An 18,960-nucleotide genomic window follows, 5' to 3' on the forward strand; every position below is an offset into this window, starting at 1 on the left:
GCCTTCACCTTCGAGACTTGCTGGAAGTGAAGCGGGACTTCACACTTCCCACACTAAGAACTATACTAAGGGGACATTACAAAGTAGACTCGTCAGCTGACCTGCTTCATCAACTCATGAGCAAATCCCAAGACCCCAAAGAATCTGCTCAGTGCTTTCTCTTCAGGGCAATAGAACTCAGAGAGAAATTGCTCTGGAAGTCTGGTGATGATGATGAAGGGGAGCAGTTCAGCCCAGACTTAATTCAGCGCAAGTTCCTGCGCTCATTAGAGACTGGCCTCCTCAGTGAAGCCGTGAAATTTCAGTTAAAGCCTTATCTTAGCAACTACCAAGTAACAGATGAGGTTCTGATTGAGAAGATAAATGAAGCAGCCAGTCTTGAATTAGAGCGACAAAATAAACTGAGGAGAAATACTACTGTAAAAACACCAAGGATAAATGAGGTACACACAGAGTCACAGCACAACCACACTCAGCCACCTTTGAACAGTGAACCAGACAGAAAGGATGAAACTCAGACAAAGGGGGGTGAAAGAGGTGCCACAAAGAAAAAGCAAGGACAGAATACGGGCCTGGATTCAGAGACAGCTAAACTGATTGAAGGCCGGAAAGCTGATGTGCTTGAAGTAAAGAAAATGTTTAATGAGACTTTAGAAGCAACAAAGGTAAGGTCAAGTATGGACAGTCGGTTCTCTCCTACAACAAGACGTGCTAGAGGTTGTCAAATGTGCAGAGAGGCTCAGCTTGGTGACCTGTGTAGACACTGCTACCGCTGTGGTCAGGAAGGTCTCCTTTCTCGAGGGTGCAGGCAGGCTAGGATCACCCAGGGAAACGGGAGGGGGCTACCCACAGTAGCCCACTCATCACCCAGGTCCCAGGTAAATCCTGTCTATGTGCAAAACACCTCACATCAACAAGCACCACAAAATGACTCCACACGCACTGAAACTGGCCCCAAAGAGCCAAACAGCAACAAATTGGCAAGTGACACATCTAATGGTTATAGATGGCAAACCAAGCTCATCAGTCTCATTGGGAAAAGATGCACAGTTCGGTGCCACCTAGATAGGGTACCAGTAGAGCCCCTGTGGGACACCGGAGCTCAGGCAAGTCTTATTAACAATGGATGGCGAGAACAACACCTACCGCACAGCACTGTCAGGCTACTTGCTGAGCTGTTGGGAACAGAACTTCTAGTAGCTTTAGCAGCTAATGGCAGTGAAATCCCATATGATGAGTGGGTAGAGACAGAATTCCTTTTGGACTGTAACCCTGAAAATTGTCTTCTAGTCCCAATGCTTGTATCCGTGACCCCAATGTTGCACAGCTGCCCATTATTGGATTTAATGTAATAGAGGAAGTTGTGAGTAAATGGAGCAAGCAACAACCAAGATCACGCAACGTTCGAAAAATCAGCACTGCTAAATCAGTACTAAAACTATTGCAGTCACCAGACCAAAACCAAAGTGTGGGCACAGTACTGGCAGGAAAGAGGGGACTATGTCTGGCTGCTGAACAGATTACCACGACATATGTCCGTGTACACATTGGAGCCCAGTTTTCAGGACAGAGTCTGTTGTTTGTCCCGAATGAACCATCACAGTTGCCTGAGGGTCTTGTCATTCAAGAGGGACTGGTCACAATAATGGAGGGCAGGTCAGTGTACATCCCAGTCGCGATAGCTAATACCAACAAGCGGGATGTCAACTTAATTCCTCACACTGTTCTGGGACATCTGGAAGAAATAAAAGCTGTGTACCCCATCACCCCTGAAAAGACACAAGACTCAGTGGAGCAGATTTCGTCACAGCCTCCTATACATGTGAATGAGGTTATTAACACACCCTCCTCCAGCCATAAGCCACCTCAGTGGGACCCTCCAGTTAAGTTGGACCATCTCAGTGAAAATGAACAACAAAGGGTGAGACAGCTGTTAAGAGAGGAATGTCATGCTTTTGCTTATGATGATAAAGATGTTGGGTGCATCCCCAGTTTAAACATGCACATTACATTGCATGACACAACACCTGTTCGAAAGACCTACATATCTGTGCCAAAGCCTCTGCACCAAGAGGTGAAAGACTATCTTCAAGACCTGCTGAGCCGTGGGTGGATTTCAGAGTCCAGGTCACCCTACTCGTCTCCAATCGTCTGCGTTCGGAAGAAGTCAGGTGAATTGAGATTGTGCTGTGATTACAGGGAACTCAACCGGAAGTCAGCACCAGACAGACACCCAATTCCCAGAATTCAGGACATGCTAGATTCCCTTCATGGCAGCTCCTGGTTCTCTGTTCTTGATCAGGGGAAAGCATACCATCAGGGGTTCCTGGACCCTGAAAGTCGTCCCCTGACAGCCTTCATCACACCTTGGGCTTGTACCAGTGGAACCGCGTACTCTTTGGCCTCAGCTCAGCCCCAGCAGAGTTTCAGCGGAGCATGGAGGACTGTTTAAGGGGTCTCGAACTCCAGGGTTCGAGGGACGCTGTCCTGCAGGTTTTAGATGTGTCCTTGATCCAACACAGCAGATTTAAATGGCTAAATTACCTTCTCAACATGTCTTGAAGTTCTCCAGAGGCCTGTTAATGACCTAATCATTTGATTCAGGTGTGTTGACCCAGGGTGAGATCTAAAACCTGCAGGACACCGGCCCTCGAGGCCTGGAGTTCGAGACCCCTGGTTTAAGGGGACTGCGGGATGTAATCTGTCAGCCATATTTGGACGACAACTTAGTCCACTCTCCTTCATTTGATACTCATCTTGAACACATCAGAGCCGTCCTTCAGAGATACCAAAAACATGGTGTCAAACTCAGCCCACAGAAATGTGACATCTTCAAGAGAAAGGTACGTTTCCTTGGTTGGCTGGTGTCCGAAGAGAGATATACCATGGACCCAGCGGAAATAGTCCCTGTACAAGCTCTCAGAGACAAACCACCATCCACAGTGGGGGAACTGTGTCAGATCCTAGGATTCCTGTCCTACTATAGATCCTATATCCCAAACTTTTCAAAAGTGGCAAATCCCCTGTACCAGTTGCTGACACTGCCTCCAGATAAAGCAGCTGGAATTCTTGGCCTTAAAATGGGCAGTCTGTGAACGCTTTCGGGACTACCTGTATTACGCCCCACATTTTGTTGTCTACACAGACAATAACCCTTTGACATATGTTCTCACGACAGCAAAGCTGAATGCCACAGGCCACCGCTGGGTGAGTGAACTGGCTGACTTCAACTTTACTATCAAATACTGGCCAGGGAAGAAAAATGCTGATGCAGATGGCCTATCCTGCTTACCACTAAACATTGAGCAGTATATGGCACAGTGCACATCAGAAGTAAAACAGGGTGTCACTAGAGCTCCTGTTGAAAGTGCAGTATTGCAGAGGGAGAATCTGCTGCATGAAACTGTTGTTGTCAGCCTGAGTGCCGTCATTTTAATGCAAGACGCGGTCACACTGTCTGCTGGAAAGTCTCTGTCACCAGAGGAAATCCGAGTGAGTCAGGAGAAAGATCCCATCATCGGTCGCTTTTTACAACACAAAATCAACAACTACTTACCAAAAGGTCGTGCCCTAACAGCAGAACCCCCTGATGTCAGAATTTTGCTGTGGAGCAGAGTGCACATAAATGATGATGGAGTCCTCTATAGGAGAGTGAAAGGCCGAGATCAGCTCCTTCTCCCTAAAGAGCATCGTGATACTGTGTTCAGGGAACTGCACAAAGACATGGGACATTTGGGGGCAGAAAGAACTCTGTGTTTAATAAGGGACAGGTTCTACTGACCTCGAATGCAAAGCGATGTGGAGCATTTTGTAATCCATGCCTGCAAATGCCTCAAGAGGAAGCGGCCAAGTAAGATTACCAGGGCCCCACTGACCACCATTACAACGACATTCCCATTTGAGCTTGTGTCCATACTTTTGCACCTTGAGACTTTATTGTCCATGTTGAGGACACTAACTGAGAACACTAACTGACATGGAAAAAGCAGACTGGAAGGAATCACTGACAAAGGTGGTGCACGCCTACAACTGCACTCGGAATGAGGCTACTGGGTTTTCCCCGTACTATTTGTTGTTTGGTCGTACTCCAAGTGTCACGGTCTGGCTGGCAGACCGTGGGGATATGGGGGAATGAGGACCCAAAACGCATGGTTCTGCGATGCAAACAGTGCACTTTATTTACAGTGAAGGTAACAGATGCACAATAAATCCCCTTTGCTCCCTAGACTCCCATGTGTGTGTTCCCCTCCGACGTCTGTGCTCGTGCTCCCGGCAGTTGTGTTTCTGCACACCCTGTGTGTGCTGTCCTTGTGGTCCCTCGTTCCACCTGCAGGACAATAACAGAAGCAACCGTTAAACACTGAACCCGCGCGCACACACGATCCGCACTTCCTACTACTACACACACTGACTTGAAGTCTTAGCTTAATGATCCCACGCCAGTGGGAGCTCCAACATTCTCCTAAGTAGCTCCCCCGACGAGCCCTGGGCCCTATTTCAGGAAGCCGGTTTAGTGCAAACTCTGAGTAAGTATACCCTGAGTTAACGAAAACTCTGGGTTTTCGGTTTCACAAAGCGAGTTTAGATTAATTCTGAGTGAGTCACTATGATGACACACTCCGTGAAGCTAACCTGCCCCCTAGCAGGTTTACTTCAACTAACCCTGACGTTCTCCGCCTCTTTGTCAGAAACCTGACTGCAGGAAGTGTCAGACATGGCGTGTCCCTTCCTTGAAGAGCCAGTAGATGTTGAAGCCCAAATTCTCCGCAGAGCTCTCCGCCGGGAGAGAGTGATTAGAGCGCGTTTGGACATTTTATCATTTCCTGATGATTTTCTGTGTGAACGTTACCGTTTTTCAGCACAATCTATAATTTATTTGAATAACATCTTCAGGCCTAATATTGCTCATGTGACACATCGCGGACATTCTCTCAGTTCTGTACATATTATTCGTATTGCACTTCGGTTTTTTGCAAACGGGAGCTTTCTGTATAATATTGGTGACGCTGAGCACGTTTCCAAGGCTACCGTCAGTCGGGCAGTCAGGAATGTTACAGTTGCACTGAAACGTCTCCTGTACTCGTTTGTGGTGTTCCCCGGTCATAGACCCACAAGATTTATCAAAGAGGGATGCCACAAAATTGCAGGTATCAGGATGAACAAAACTTAATTCATGATGTGGTGATACTTGTACTACTTAAATTTTACATTTATTCTCACGGTTCCCAGGCGTGATTGGCTGTACAGATGGCACTCACATTCCAATCATTGCTCCTTCAGTAAATGAAGGAGACTATGTGAACAGGAAGTCTTTCCACAGCATTAATGTACTGGTACATAGTTCCCTGTAGCATTTCAAACTAACAAATTATTTCATTATAGTAATGGATGCTAATTTGTGTTCTCTGCACTGTGTTTTGCCATGCATGCTCCCTTTCTTTTGCAGCTGAGGCTGTGTTACTTTTTTTCCGCAAAATTTGCATGTTATCGGCATATGCTGCCATCAGAATTTCGGCCTCAAGCGCTGTAAAATACATTGACCGCGCCTTCTTTCCCTCCGTCTCCATGGTGACTTGCTTAATCTGTGCTCCACTAATCAGGGCTTTATGTATCCTCGTGCGCGCGTTTAACTTGGGGTTAAAGCAACTCCGCGTTGACTGAACTAATTGTTATCAGCCTTTCTGAAACCGAATATTCCGAGTTGGACAGTTCGGGGTTACTCAACCCTGAGTATCGTTTTTCACTCTGAGTTTTCTAAACCGGCTTCCTGAAATAGGGCCCTGATCACCAACAGGTGTGTGGCAGGAACTTCAGGTGTGACCAGTCCTCCTGCAGGGCCACACCCATCAAGCCTGCATGTGGCTGTCCTCCAGCCACACATGTACACACCCTGCCTCTACATATGAGTGGAACACCGAACACAGCATAGCGCAGAAAAACACACATCCCCAAATAACAACAACAATAATAATAATAACATTAATAATGATAATAATAATGCTAATAATAATAATAATAATAATAATAATAATAATAATGGTCCATCCTGCTCACGGACCCCCGAGTCCTCCAGAGCCAGGTCCGTGACACCAAGACTTCCTATAGACATCTTGTTCAACCTGCCTTCACAGGAACAGCAATTAAGCTACGAGGAGTATGTGACAAAATGGTGTCCTTCAGTGTGTAACAGAAATCAGGCTAGAAAACTGAACTCTGACCACTTAAGACCAAACAAAAACTTTCCACATGGCTTGCTAAGTCAGTGCAAATTCAACAAAGAGATTACAGCAGAGATTTCGAAAACAACATCATTTTTACTGCATTCACAAGTGAGATTTCAGTCATATGGCGAGCGTATTGTGACCGCTCCACTTTCTGAGTTGTTAAAGTCTTCTAATAAGGTTTATGTAATTTAGAAAAGCTGACTTGGATCGGATCATTTTAGGGTTTTAATGGATAAGTTAGCATGCAAGGATTAAGCTGCTGAAATATTCCCTCGTAATGTTCAGTGTCAGCTGGAGGCTTTTCATAATACAAACACAGGGCAGCTCATTATGAAAAGGCGTTAAAATGGCACTATGTTGTTCACAACTCTGCTCACGCTCGGCTTTAGGTTCTATCCCTGTTTTCAGTCTCAGAGGAAAGATGGAGGCAGACATGATGGAGATGTTTCCTTTGGAGCAAACTAAAGAAGTCACAGTTTAAAAACAAAACAAAAAACAATGTAACAAATTACCTTTTGTGTCCCTGTTTATTTATTTGTCACAATGGTCATTCATACTGTAAGGTAAAAACCCTGCAATAAGAGAAAACCCCAACAATCTGATTATTCCCCTATAAACAAGCACTTGGTGACAGAAGAAAAAATTCCCTTTTTAACAGGAATCAGAATCAACATACTTTATTAATCCTTAAGGAAATTATGTGGGTTACAGTTGCTCCAGTACAATAACAGAAACAGAAAAAGACTACACTATTTAACAATACAATATGTTAAAGATTTACAGTTCTAAGAAATAGCACAATATATACAAATCACTCAATAATAAATATCAAGGATTGGCAGAGGTGATTATAAATAAATATCTAGAATATTGAGAGCAACATTACTGAGTAGAAAAGAGCATGTGTGGATCAGTTTATTAAGTCTGTTGGTGTCTGCGACCCTCAACCTGCTCCCCCAGCATGCAACAGAATAAAGCACAGGTTTTAGATGTGTCCTTGATTAAACACAGCCGATTTAAATGGCTAAATTACCTCCTCATCATGTCTTGAAGTTCTCCAGAAGCCTATTAATGAACTAATCATTTGATTCAGGTGTGTTGACCCAGCGTGAGATCTAAAACCTCGAGTCCAGTTTATTGTCTATGTATGCTCAAAGGTATTTATAGGCCTCCACAATGTCCATGTTGAAGAAGAAACCTCTACTGCGACCAGTTGAGGGTGAAAGTAGGAAAACAGAAGAAAAGACACAGTGTGAAGAGAGAATAATATAACTATATATAACCAATTATGCATATAATATATGATAATCATATATAATAATATATGATTAAATGCAGAGTGGTGTATAACACAGAGTGTTAAGAGGCAAGTGAAGAAGAAATACTCATTGCATCGTGGGAATTCCCCAGCAACCTAGGAATAATTGCAGTGTAACTAAGGGAGGATTCAGGGTCACGCCATCCAACATTAAATATAAGCTTTATCAAAGAGGAAACTTTAAAGCCTAGTAGAGAGGGTGTCTATCTCCTGGTGTCTGGTTCTAGAGTAGAGGGGCCTGAAAGCTGAAGACTCTACCTCCTATTCTAAAGTGCTCTGTTGGGGTGCTACAGTTCATATCTACACTTGGGAGCTGAACTATGATGAAGGGCCATAAGTGCTTCATTTTTTTACAGCATCTTTCACAAGATGCTATCTTGTTATTTGTATTGTTCACGTTCCCAAACAGATGGGTGAGTATTGCACTCCTGAAAATTATACTCCTGCAGCATATTCACAGCATTCTTCTGATTGAGAGTCGGGGCCTGTTCCAGAAACCAGGGTTACAAACTCTGTCAACTTAACCTGTTCGCTGGTAGGTTTTTTTCAATAAACCCTGACGCCTCCTCTCCTGTTGCACCCAAAGCAGCTGACTGACCCTCTGACTGAGACATTACTCTGCAATAATTTACAAAACACTGAAATCCTAGTTAAACATAGTTTATATGCTAGATTACCAGAGCGTAGGAGGAAAGCCAAGCACTCTTGAAGAACACACAGGATTGCTTTGCATAAATGATGGGAAGATGGATGATGCTGAATAAAATTGCTCTTTTCCAGTATTTTCCAGTATTCCTGTGAAAACTTAGACAATAGTTGGGATTATGTACTATTTGGAAGTCATAGCTCCCATGAATGGCAGAGAAATGATGGTCTTTCATGTAAGTATTCAAAGATAGCAGGCTGCCACCCAGTGGTTCCACAGATAGCGTTAAAGCCCAGTCAGTGCAACATCCATTTACTCTCATACTTGTCTTTCATCTGTTTGGTTAGTTACTTTAGATTGACACTGTGCACCAGTTTTGGCTCATCAATAGGAAGAAAAACCATAACGAACCTTTAATTACAAAAATAAGACACATAAGTACAGTTTGCTCATACAACATGTGTGGTTGCCTGCATGTGCCTCCCAGAATCCATTCTGTGGATTCCCCCACTCAAAAAAACAGTTTTACCAGCAGCTGCCACGTCTGCCCACTACACTCTACTGGAATATCTTGCTATAATTAATACACAGTTCAAAATGATTTTTTCAGGCTCTAAGTTTTAGACAAACGCTTTCTTTCTCATCCGGTCCTTTTAACAGAACTCTCCTCTGATTGGGTGCCCCTCTCTCTGTGACATAATTCCAAACCAAGAACAGGAAAGAACTGTACTGACACTGACCTCATTAAAGTTTAATATAACTTTAATATAACCCATTGTAACAGTGACATCACATCAAGAAAAGGGCACTTTGTGTAAAAATGGCTGTTACCCAACAGCTGTTACTGAATAAAAGTATTATGTATTTATCATAATAATTAGTTCAGCAGCAACTAGATATAGTTGCTGCTGAACCATGACAAGCCTATTCTTTTTCTTTTTAATCTTCCTGTAAACATTCTTACATTGTGGCTCTCTTGCTGAGATTTCCAGTAACAGAATATTTGACATCGGCTTTGCATTGCGTCAGAGACGCAGAGCAGATTTGCACACGCCGTAGCGATCATCAGATCATGACTGCCCGCCGCCTTCTCTTCTTGTTCTGTGTGCAGAAATGTGCAAAATGTGTTCCAGTTGTCTGTATGTGCCGAGATTACAGCCACATGTACAGACCACACAAAATAAATATACAGCACCAGTGTACACTCATATGACTGCGTGCAACTCAGAGCGTGCTTTGAATACCTTATTGATCTGTCAGCTCCACACCAGCTGATAGAGTCACAGCACAGATCACAGTATTCTGAGTTTAGATTGCTTGGGTTACCTTTCACTGCAGTGTAGGACTTCAGGCATTTACTGTGATCCCACTTTATGTTACCTGAAAGACTCCATGTTGGTAATTTATGTTTCTTCACTTAGTTTTTTTCACTTTATAAACAGTGAGTAAAATAATTTTACACTTGTATCCACACTCTGATAAGGTCACACACAGTGGCACAATATTGGTATTTGGTATTATGAGGTTTAAAAAGCCTTCCTGTCATTTATGATCCTCACTTGATCGCTGATGGACAGGAAATATTCCTCACCCCATTTTTACAAGGGTCAGTGGTTGACATATCAATAAAAATGACTTTTAATCAGTTTAATGGGGAGTCCACCTGTTTCTTTGACTAGCATTACCACATATGAGTGGTCATTTTTTCCTAGAGCGCTAATTTGTTTAACATAGGAATAAATAAACTGAAGGAAACGGCCCAGAAACATTAGTTCTTGGTGTTTCTATTAGCCTCGTGTTTCGTCTTGTTATTTCAGATTAAAGATTCATGTTGTGCCCATGTGACATGTTTGGTGACCGATTTTGATGGGGCGCTAATGATCGTGTGGCACGCAAACGGGTCATTAGCCAGGCGGTCGAATTAGCAGGTTGCATGCAAAGGACTTGGGATCAGGCCAGACCACAAAGTAGTTGAGTCGTTTTCATTCTTCCTCTCCCTGCCCTCGGAGGGAAATGCAAATGCAGATAATCTCATTAGTAAAACATAACTTTTTCAAAAGGAGCTTTAGAGTAACCCTTGACTGGCAGCTCAGAGGTGTGCTACATATCACGCTTCGCATATATCAACTTATATCATCTTCCTGTTATGTTCTTTACGCTCTATTTGTTGCTTATCTTCCTGCTCTCAACGGCCAATTTAGCATCCAGCAGGCTCACAGCTCAATTATGGAGGTATTATCTGTATCATCATCTATGTTTTTATTATGGAAATTACTGAAATCTCAGTATTTACGAGTTTTTGTCAAGCCCATGAGAGTTTTTTTGTTTGTTTGTTTTTGTTTTTTGCAGAGTGAATAGATGGACTCTGATTCTAATTTACTGGACCAAGGGACAAGAATGTGATGATAAAAAGCAGATAATGCTTTTATACACAATCTGTCAGCAGCGAGAGGTCCCTGGACCCAGGCTGATGCTCAAGTATCATTATGTAGATGCCAACCAAACAGCCAAAGCTTAATTTTCAACAGGTAACAACATGAGAGGCGAATGGGCTTAAAGTATGTCTACATGAACTCATGCTTACAGTGGAATCAGAGGCACCATCATCTCTGTAAAGTTCTCTGTTTTTGCCTCACATTTGTGGTCATACCTATATTATGCTTTGAGCAGGTTCTTCTGTGTGTCCTCTTTATTGGGATAAAGAGTTCTGCAGATATTGGGAATAGGAAAAAAAAATGTGTTATATTATTGACTGGTGATTAAACAAATGTTGCAAAATAAACCAAAAGAAATTAAATAAGTATTTTAAGTATATAGTTTTTTTTTTTAAGTGTAAAGTGTAATACCTGATGTGAAGAGACAAAAAAACGAATGTTGATATTTTAGGATAAAACCTTAAAAACACAATTATCTAGAGCTAAAAAACAAACCAAAAGAAACAGCAACAACTCGTCCCAAGGCGGCACTGGACCGTCTAGACGAGTGAGATCAGTCAGGGTGATCATGGACATCCCATCGGCTTCACGTCAACACCCTAAGAGACCCTTCTGTTAAAGGTTGAGTTGTGTCTGTGAATGTGACTGTGCTTAGACACTGATTATTTGCTTGATATTGAGAGCATCCGACACAAACAGAACAGCAGAGGGCGCTGCTCGCCATTTTCTGATTCTGACGTTGCTGGGACCATTGAAGTTCTGACATGCTGCAATTTTAAATGTTGAATATCAGCTGAATTTTTAGCTTCATCTGTTTACATCAGAGCCTTCATCTGATTTCAATACAGACGCAGAATAAAAGTCTACTTGTAAAATGACAGCATCAGTGTTTGATTATAGGAAAAATAGGAACTTTAAATTTAGAGTTTGTATTTAACACAGCAAAATGCAAAACTTCAGGTTATTAGAAAGGTTGACAGGTTGATGGGATAGATTCATTTCAAAACATCACTTCCCCCCGACTGTTGTTATTTTGGAATGATTTTTCATACGCTCCGAATGAGAAACAACATCACCTTTAGACAGCTGGAGTAGCAGACTGCATACAGGTTTCACCACATGGTGAAGAAATTTGGGGCTGTACAGGTTAGAACGGATGTCGATACAGGGTGAAGAGAGAAATAACGACACGTCTACAACTATTTTCAACTATTTTGTACTCGCTTAACAAATAACTTATAAACTCACTTGGAGCTTTATTTTAGTGCAGTCATTTTATCTCATTTCACATTTCCTCTTAACACACCTTAGGCTGTCAGCACGGGAGCACCTCCCACCTGCTGTCCAACACTTTAGTCTGCAAATTAAAATCAAATCAGTAGCAAAAGTGAAGTCAAGCCAAAGCAATAGAAAGAGAGAGGAAGAGGATTAAAACATTAAGCAATACAGAAATCACTAAAAACAGTGCTATAAACAAAAAGATTAAAAAACCTGTGTAGTCTTAAATTATGTTCTAACATTACATTAACAATTAATATTTAATAAAGATCACTCTCTGCAAATAAATGCAACATTGTTAAAAGATTAGGTTTTGGGTAATAATCTATATTCATTTCTTTATTTTTCTCCCTATGATAAAAGCTGTTGCAAGCCCACAATTTAGCAAACAGCATATCAAGGTAATCACACCCCTATAATGTTAAAAATATATTTTTTTAATGTATAATTAATAAACAGAAAAAAAATGACAGTCCAGCATTTACCTGAACCGTGAGTACAAACTGGTGTAATCCACATGAAGACAGTAAAAGAAAGAAAGGCTGCAGGCAGTAGCGTCTACACCTGCAAGCACTCATCTGTTTATGCGTATGCATGGTTATTGGCCCCTGGCTCATCCTTAAAGACATGCTACAATCATTAAGGATTATTGATTAATGATCTGCTCCACAGTTCAATTAAAAACATTTTTTTACAGTCTATGGACATTCCTTTAAACATACCACATTCTTTAAACCCAGTCAAATAACAACCTTGCCACTGGGTGAGGTCATCACTGAACCTGATCCCCTTCAAAAGGAGAAGACCCTTTGAGCTGTGATCCCTGAGAAAGGTCAGCTATGTTATAGGTGATGTGTGGGAAACCTGAGATAAGTGGGAACATAAATGTTCAAAATGATATTCCACATGCTGTGTAATTCACTGCCGTGGCACAAGCTGGCCCGGTAGATTTATTGTTTTTCTTTTGACAGCTCGATGACGGATTGACTTCAATTACAGACCTATGGGGAAGAGATTTTAAGGTTTATTTTTACGAGGAAATATTTGAAGAAACTATTCAGAGTTGAGTTATTGAGACATCTTCTGAGACATACACATCCAGACACTGGCTCCTATGGTATTGTTCAGTTTTTGGACTCTTTCGAGTCATTTAATGTTGATCCTGATGCTAACTGGGACTCTGCCAAAGACATTTTTAACACTGACTGGGGTTATGAGGACAACCAGTGCTCAGATGATTGACAATCCCACGAAACAAGGCTGAAGTATAAGCTGTTATATTGCTTTGCTCCCCATGGAGTCAAATAGAAACGAGATGGATTTCACAGACACGGCGCAGTGTGTTTCAGGTAGAAGCACAATGCAGCTCTTGAGAGCAGGACAGAGGTCACAACACCATGAGAATGTGATCAACACTCATTCATAATTCTTCTTTTTTTTTTTAATCTCTCCCTGCATGTTGTTCCATTTACTGGCCCAGCAGTAATTCAACTGTGCAAAGACAAAGTGTAAAAGCTCCTGCAAACAAAGCATAAAACAAATGGCCACCAGCTGCTGTTTATTTTTAGGGCTGCAGGAAAGGAACCTGCATGGAAACTTTCTGCAGATGTGATCGCATGACTGGCTGGTGACAACTTATTAAAAAAAAGAGACTCTGGGGGCACCGAGTGAGCCTTTGGGGGACAGAGGGATCAAGCTTGCACAGGGACAAGGAAAAACATAGAGGGATCTTACCTTAAAAGGCAGAATCCTGAAGGCTGTAGACCATACCGGGAGGAATGTTTCTATGACCTGAAACTTAGGGCTTGGTGATTTCATGCACTCTTCTTTCTATAACCGTAACTCTGTCTCACATTTTATTTTTGCTACATAAACGTGATAAAATAAAACCAAACCACTGTCAGTTCCAAAAAGTAGATCAGCACTTTACTCATCCCTTATGTACAAGCAAGATTTTGGAAATTCAGATATTTTAAGAGACAATAAACAGCAAACTAACTTTATAAACCCAATGTAATTTTCTGACAATGTTTTAGATTTGCTGTTTTGTGAGCTGTGAGCTTTGCAGTGGTCTTCTGAGACTTAAAGGCACTAGGCTAATGCATGCCAGGCAGGTCGTAACGACCATGAAACATCGCAGTCAGCACCCTGTTCAGTGTCAGCAAAGCTGAAGCAACCAGTCAAAATTTTAAAAGATAAAACTCTGTTCATTTTTTAGATTTAGATGATACATATTATTCTTAAATATGATGCTACAGTCAGCAGCCAGTTAGCTTGACTTAGCATAGATTCTAGGAATGAAAAGAAATTTTTAGCTCCAGATTTTAAAAATTCCCAATTAACATGCAGCTGTTAGGAAGCTATTGTTACTGTTGATCTGGTCAGAAGCACGTAGCATCTCATTGACATAACCAGTTCACATTGGCAATTTGTTAGTGTTTTATGACATACAGTTGGGAATTTGTAGGTTGCCTTCCAGGTGAGGAGTTTTGGCCATGTCCGGAAGTAGATCCGCAGAAGAGGGAAGACATTATAAAAAGGTGGAAATTTTTATCCATTGGCTTCCAGAGCCAGTCTTTTTGTGACCACAGCCACGACCACTTGAAGCTAAATGCAGATTTACGTAATGCATTCTGCAGTGGCTTATACTGCCTATGGGAAAGACCAGGACATCAGCTATTATCTTGAAACCTGACAACATACGTAAGTATGCACTTACCTGTCTAAAAAAGTTCTAAACAGGTCAAATTTGTCTACAAACTAAGATTGAATCATTAGTTGGGCACCACATTAGCAACGTATTCAAAAGTAGCTAGCCAGTATTATGTAGGTCAATTGATAGTAGTTAGCCAGTTTAAATACAGTCAAAATTTAAAGCCTCCTTTTCTAGTCGGTAAACCAAAAACACTGTCTCATGCCAAAAATTTATTTGTAGGTTAGTGGCAGTGTGATCAAAATTTAGCCAGCGTGCAGTCCCTCAAACTAACCATTTATAGGCATGATATTGCACACTTATTACCAAACTGTAACGTGAATTGCTAACTTGTAAACACCTTCCAAACTATTCTTAGGAGTGCTATGTATTCCCCAGTAAACACCACTCCCAGGCCACGATTATCCTAGATGGTGACTTGGGGCAGTCGTCTTATTTGTCTGACAGATGTTGTTGACTTGCCATAGGAAAAGATGGTAAGTGATGTCATTGACATCTATAAGGGGAGATAACTCTAAGCCCATTCCCCTCCCACTACCTTCCATCTACATGACACTGAAGGACTTTTCAGAGGGCTGTTTGGATGATATGCATTAAAGAGCAAATATATAAATACCACCTATGTGTGAATATAGATCGCTGACCCAGAAAAACACACTTATGGGCCGTTGCTGCCCTGGGTTGAGGGACATGCCATAAAAAAAGAGAAAAAATAGAGGCACATGTGATCTTAGAAAGACTTGCTGTATTTGGTTTCGCTTCCTTGCAGCCTTAGAAGACAACGTGCATTGCTGTCTGGGCTCAGTTTCCTTCTCTGTCTCCCAAGACAGGAATAAATATGAATAAAAATGAATAACTCAGAGACTTTGTACTGTAGGGTTAGCACAGACTTTTTGTAGTAGAAGATATCTTTTATAAAGTAGAAGAAGACACTTTTGCAAAGTAGATGGGTGGCACGGTGGCTAGCACTGGTGCCTCACAGAAAGAAGGTCCTGACTTCAATTCCACCATCAGGCCAAGGTCTTTCTGTGTGGAGTTTGCATGTTGTCTGTGTTTGTTTATAATTTCCCTTGAACCTATCCCCACTAACTGCATGTCTTTGGATTGTGGGAGGAAGCCAGAGTACTCAGAGAGTACAGTTGGAAACTCTGAATTGCCCATAGGTATGAATGCAGGAGTAAATGTAAGTGTGAATGGTTGTCTTTGTCTATGTGTTAGCTCTGCGACAGACTGCTGACCTGTCCAGGCTGTACCCTGTCTCTTGCCTTAGGACAGCTGGGATAGGCCCCAGCCTGCCTGGCGACCCTGAAAAAGGATAAACAGATGGATGGATGGAGAAGATATCTTGGAGTATCCATACACTAATTAAGCAAAGACAAAGGATGGTGACCCTTGTAGATTAATGCTTGTTGTGTTGTGTCTAAAGAGAAAAAGAATACATTGCAGGGTTTAAAATTTGAGACACAAAGTCACCACTAAGTCTCAGTTAGCAAACAACCCCCCTCATATAGAGCTTTTAAAAACACTCATTCAAAGTATTCAGAAATTGAAGTTTGAAGATGGTGAAATTACCACTGTACCCTTATCAAGACTACACAAATATAACACAACTAACACATTCATAGAGAGGCACGAGTAGGGAAGTGTCATTTGTGTGGAGCTTGTGTTACTTCTTTCAAAGTAAGAATTTAAATCAGGCCTTACCTTTTTCAGCACTAACTGTAAAAAGTCAATAAGATTACATTTCTATCTATATTGAAAGATGAAAACTCAGATTAAAGTTATTTGGACAGTTCTTGGTATGTTTTGGTCTCGGTCCTATTAAGACACCTGTGAAGGCTTCTACTGTAACTACACACTGAAGAAAAAAGATGCAGATAAATGAGTCGTACACTCCTGGCACCATAATCAAACCTGCCTGGGGTTTGTCAAAGAGGCATTCTGGTGCCTGTGAGGTGACACTGTTCTGTTTAACTGTCCTCCTCTTTCTGCCCTCCTTTCAGCTCGGCCCTCACGTGCTAAAGATACAAACTCAACTCTCTATGGTTACCGTCAGCCAAACAATAGTCAACAGTGCCGTGAACCTGAAGTATACGCTGCCTGCCAGACCAAACTGCATGTGAGCTTGCTCATATCTGCACTGCATCAACTCCTGCTCAAGCTCATTTTATTCAGCCGCAAGAATAAACTTTCTTTGCTCTCTCCTGTTGTCTTTTGGAAGGGCGCCGCGGCACTACGCTGCTAAATCAGCAGATCTACAGAACACTTGAGTCCAAGCGTTATGCTCAGCATCCCAAAGAAAATGTTCCCAAGAAACTTCTATAACCACGGCCCCGATTATCATGGCAGTCAGCTTTGGAACGTGTACAGTGTGTATCAACATTGAATGATATCTCTGCAGCAAGCAAAATAAATATTTAACAATAATATCTCTGTGAGAAGCTGTGCTCATAACTCAGATATTTTATCCTGCCCAGACTCTGGGCTGCATGAAAAGTACTTTGTTTGAGTTTGGGCTCTGCTGTAGGACAGTTACAGCAGGTGAAGACATAAGAAGCTTTATCCTGATGCTTGCATCTCATATGTCCCCAGGGACCGTGAACAGGGAAACATCTTATTTAACTTTCCGCTCTCATCTGCCTGAACGCAGCTCAAGTCCGACTATGAGGGACACCTCTATGTTCAGAAGACAGTGCGTGCATTATACAGCTCTGTTATAGAGGTAGGGTGGAAAATTTTGCTTGGTCTTAGCTGTGCTTTCTTTGGCACTGGTGGCCTCTGGGCCAAAGCCTGTTCATCTAGGAAATGACAGCTTCACCTTAGCCCGGGAAACTAAGAAGTCGGATCCCCGGGATTGCTGTGGAGGAACGCAATGTAAGGCCAGGTGTTTGGAGGAAAAAAGCTTTGCTTGCTTTTTATATGACGATATTTGCCCCAGCAGACTCAGTCAAAGTATATTTCCTGAATATGCCCTGTTTTTCTTTCTTGTGTCGTGTACCGTTCTACTAGAGCACAGCATCAGAGTCAGTTTCTGTTTTTGTCGAGACACCAAGTGGTTGGGGAAATTACAAGGCAGCAGGTGGCTACACCCGTGCCCTCCCTATCTCGACAAACATCGCTAATTTGCTCCTCCGTTCCCTGTAACACTGTTTTGCCTGAACAAAAATGTTTGTATGGAGGTTTTACAAAATGAACATTGCTGTGAATCAAGCCCAAGAGAGAGTCTGACTAACTGAAACAAAAACACGATATCAAGATATGCTAAGCAGTGGCTTGCTAGCGAAACAAGTGGAATATTGTACTACATCTGTGGGTGTCGCACAATGAGCTGCCTGATTGTGCTGCTGCGTAGCATCTGTGTGGTGTTATCACGGAATATCAGAGGCAGTTGGAGTTGAGGTTTCTTCAGGTCAACCTTCCACCTTGGCCTTGTGGTAATGAGAAACAGTCCACCAGGACTACTTCCACCTTCCCTCCCTGCTTTTTTCTCATCTGCCCTCAGGCTCCAGGAGACCTCTAAAGCCCAGAAACAAGACACAAGAGACTCCTGATCTAGTTGTATACTTGAAATGCAGTAACTATTATTCAGGCTCTGAAATGACATAAAATCAATCTCACACGACACAAAGCCTGTCTAACTTTAAAGGCAGAGCCCCAGGTGGTGAGCTAAAGAAATGTTCATCTCGTGTAGGGTGCTGAACTCTCAGCAATAAACAGAGTGTAACATATGTTGAGTATTTGTGTTGGATTTCATCAAATGCTGGTATTTCCTGGCATTTTTTTTATGAGAGAACTTTGGAATGTGCGTGGAAATATGTCTAATATGTTACACAACACACTGAAGGGCTGTGGTTACAAGCTGTTTTGTAAAAACAGCCTGCTTGGGGTCCACACCTGTCAAAATGAAGGCTGTCATCAAGTTAGCGTTGGACCAGTGAAGACACGAGCATAGCAATTACCTTGACAGCTAAGGTTTTCATTACTCATCCTCAGAGGTTGTGCGCTCCAGCTAAGTATACGCAAATCCTCCAGCACTAGCGTTGGGATTTTCCAGTGGTTGGGATATCTGCCATGGCATGGGTTTTTCTTGCGTGGGGAAATGCTCATGTCTCCTACAACATCTGGTCTCGCAGCGGCTTCGGATGCTTCGGCTGAGCCGGTCGCGGTTGTTTGTGGACATTCTGAGGCCTTTGATGGATTCTGAACGGTTTGCCACATTGCCTCAGTAAATGACAGAAGCAGAATTGGAGCCAGATAATTATTTACATATGGAATTAGCGAGCTAACACAAACCAAATTGAGGTGGACTTGTTTTTCTCTAAAATATTATGGCACGGGGATATGTG

The sequence above is a fragment of the Astatotilapia calliptera genome, chromosome 13 (assembly GCF_900246225.1).
Source record: "Astatotilapia calliptera chromosome 13, fAstCal1.2, whole genome shotgun sequence".
In the NCBI taxonomy this organism is placed as follows: domain Eukaryota; kingdom Metazoa; phylum Chordata; class Actinopteri; order Cichliformes; family Cichlidae; genus Astatotilapia; species Astatotilapia calliptera.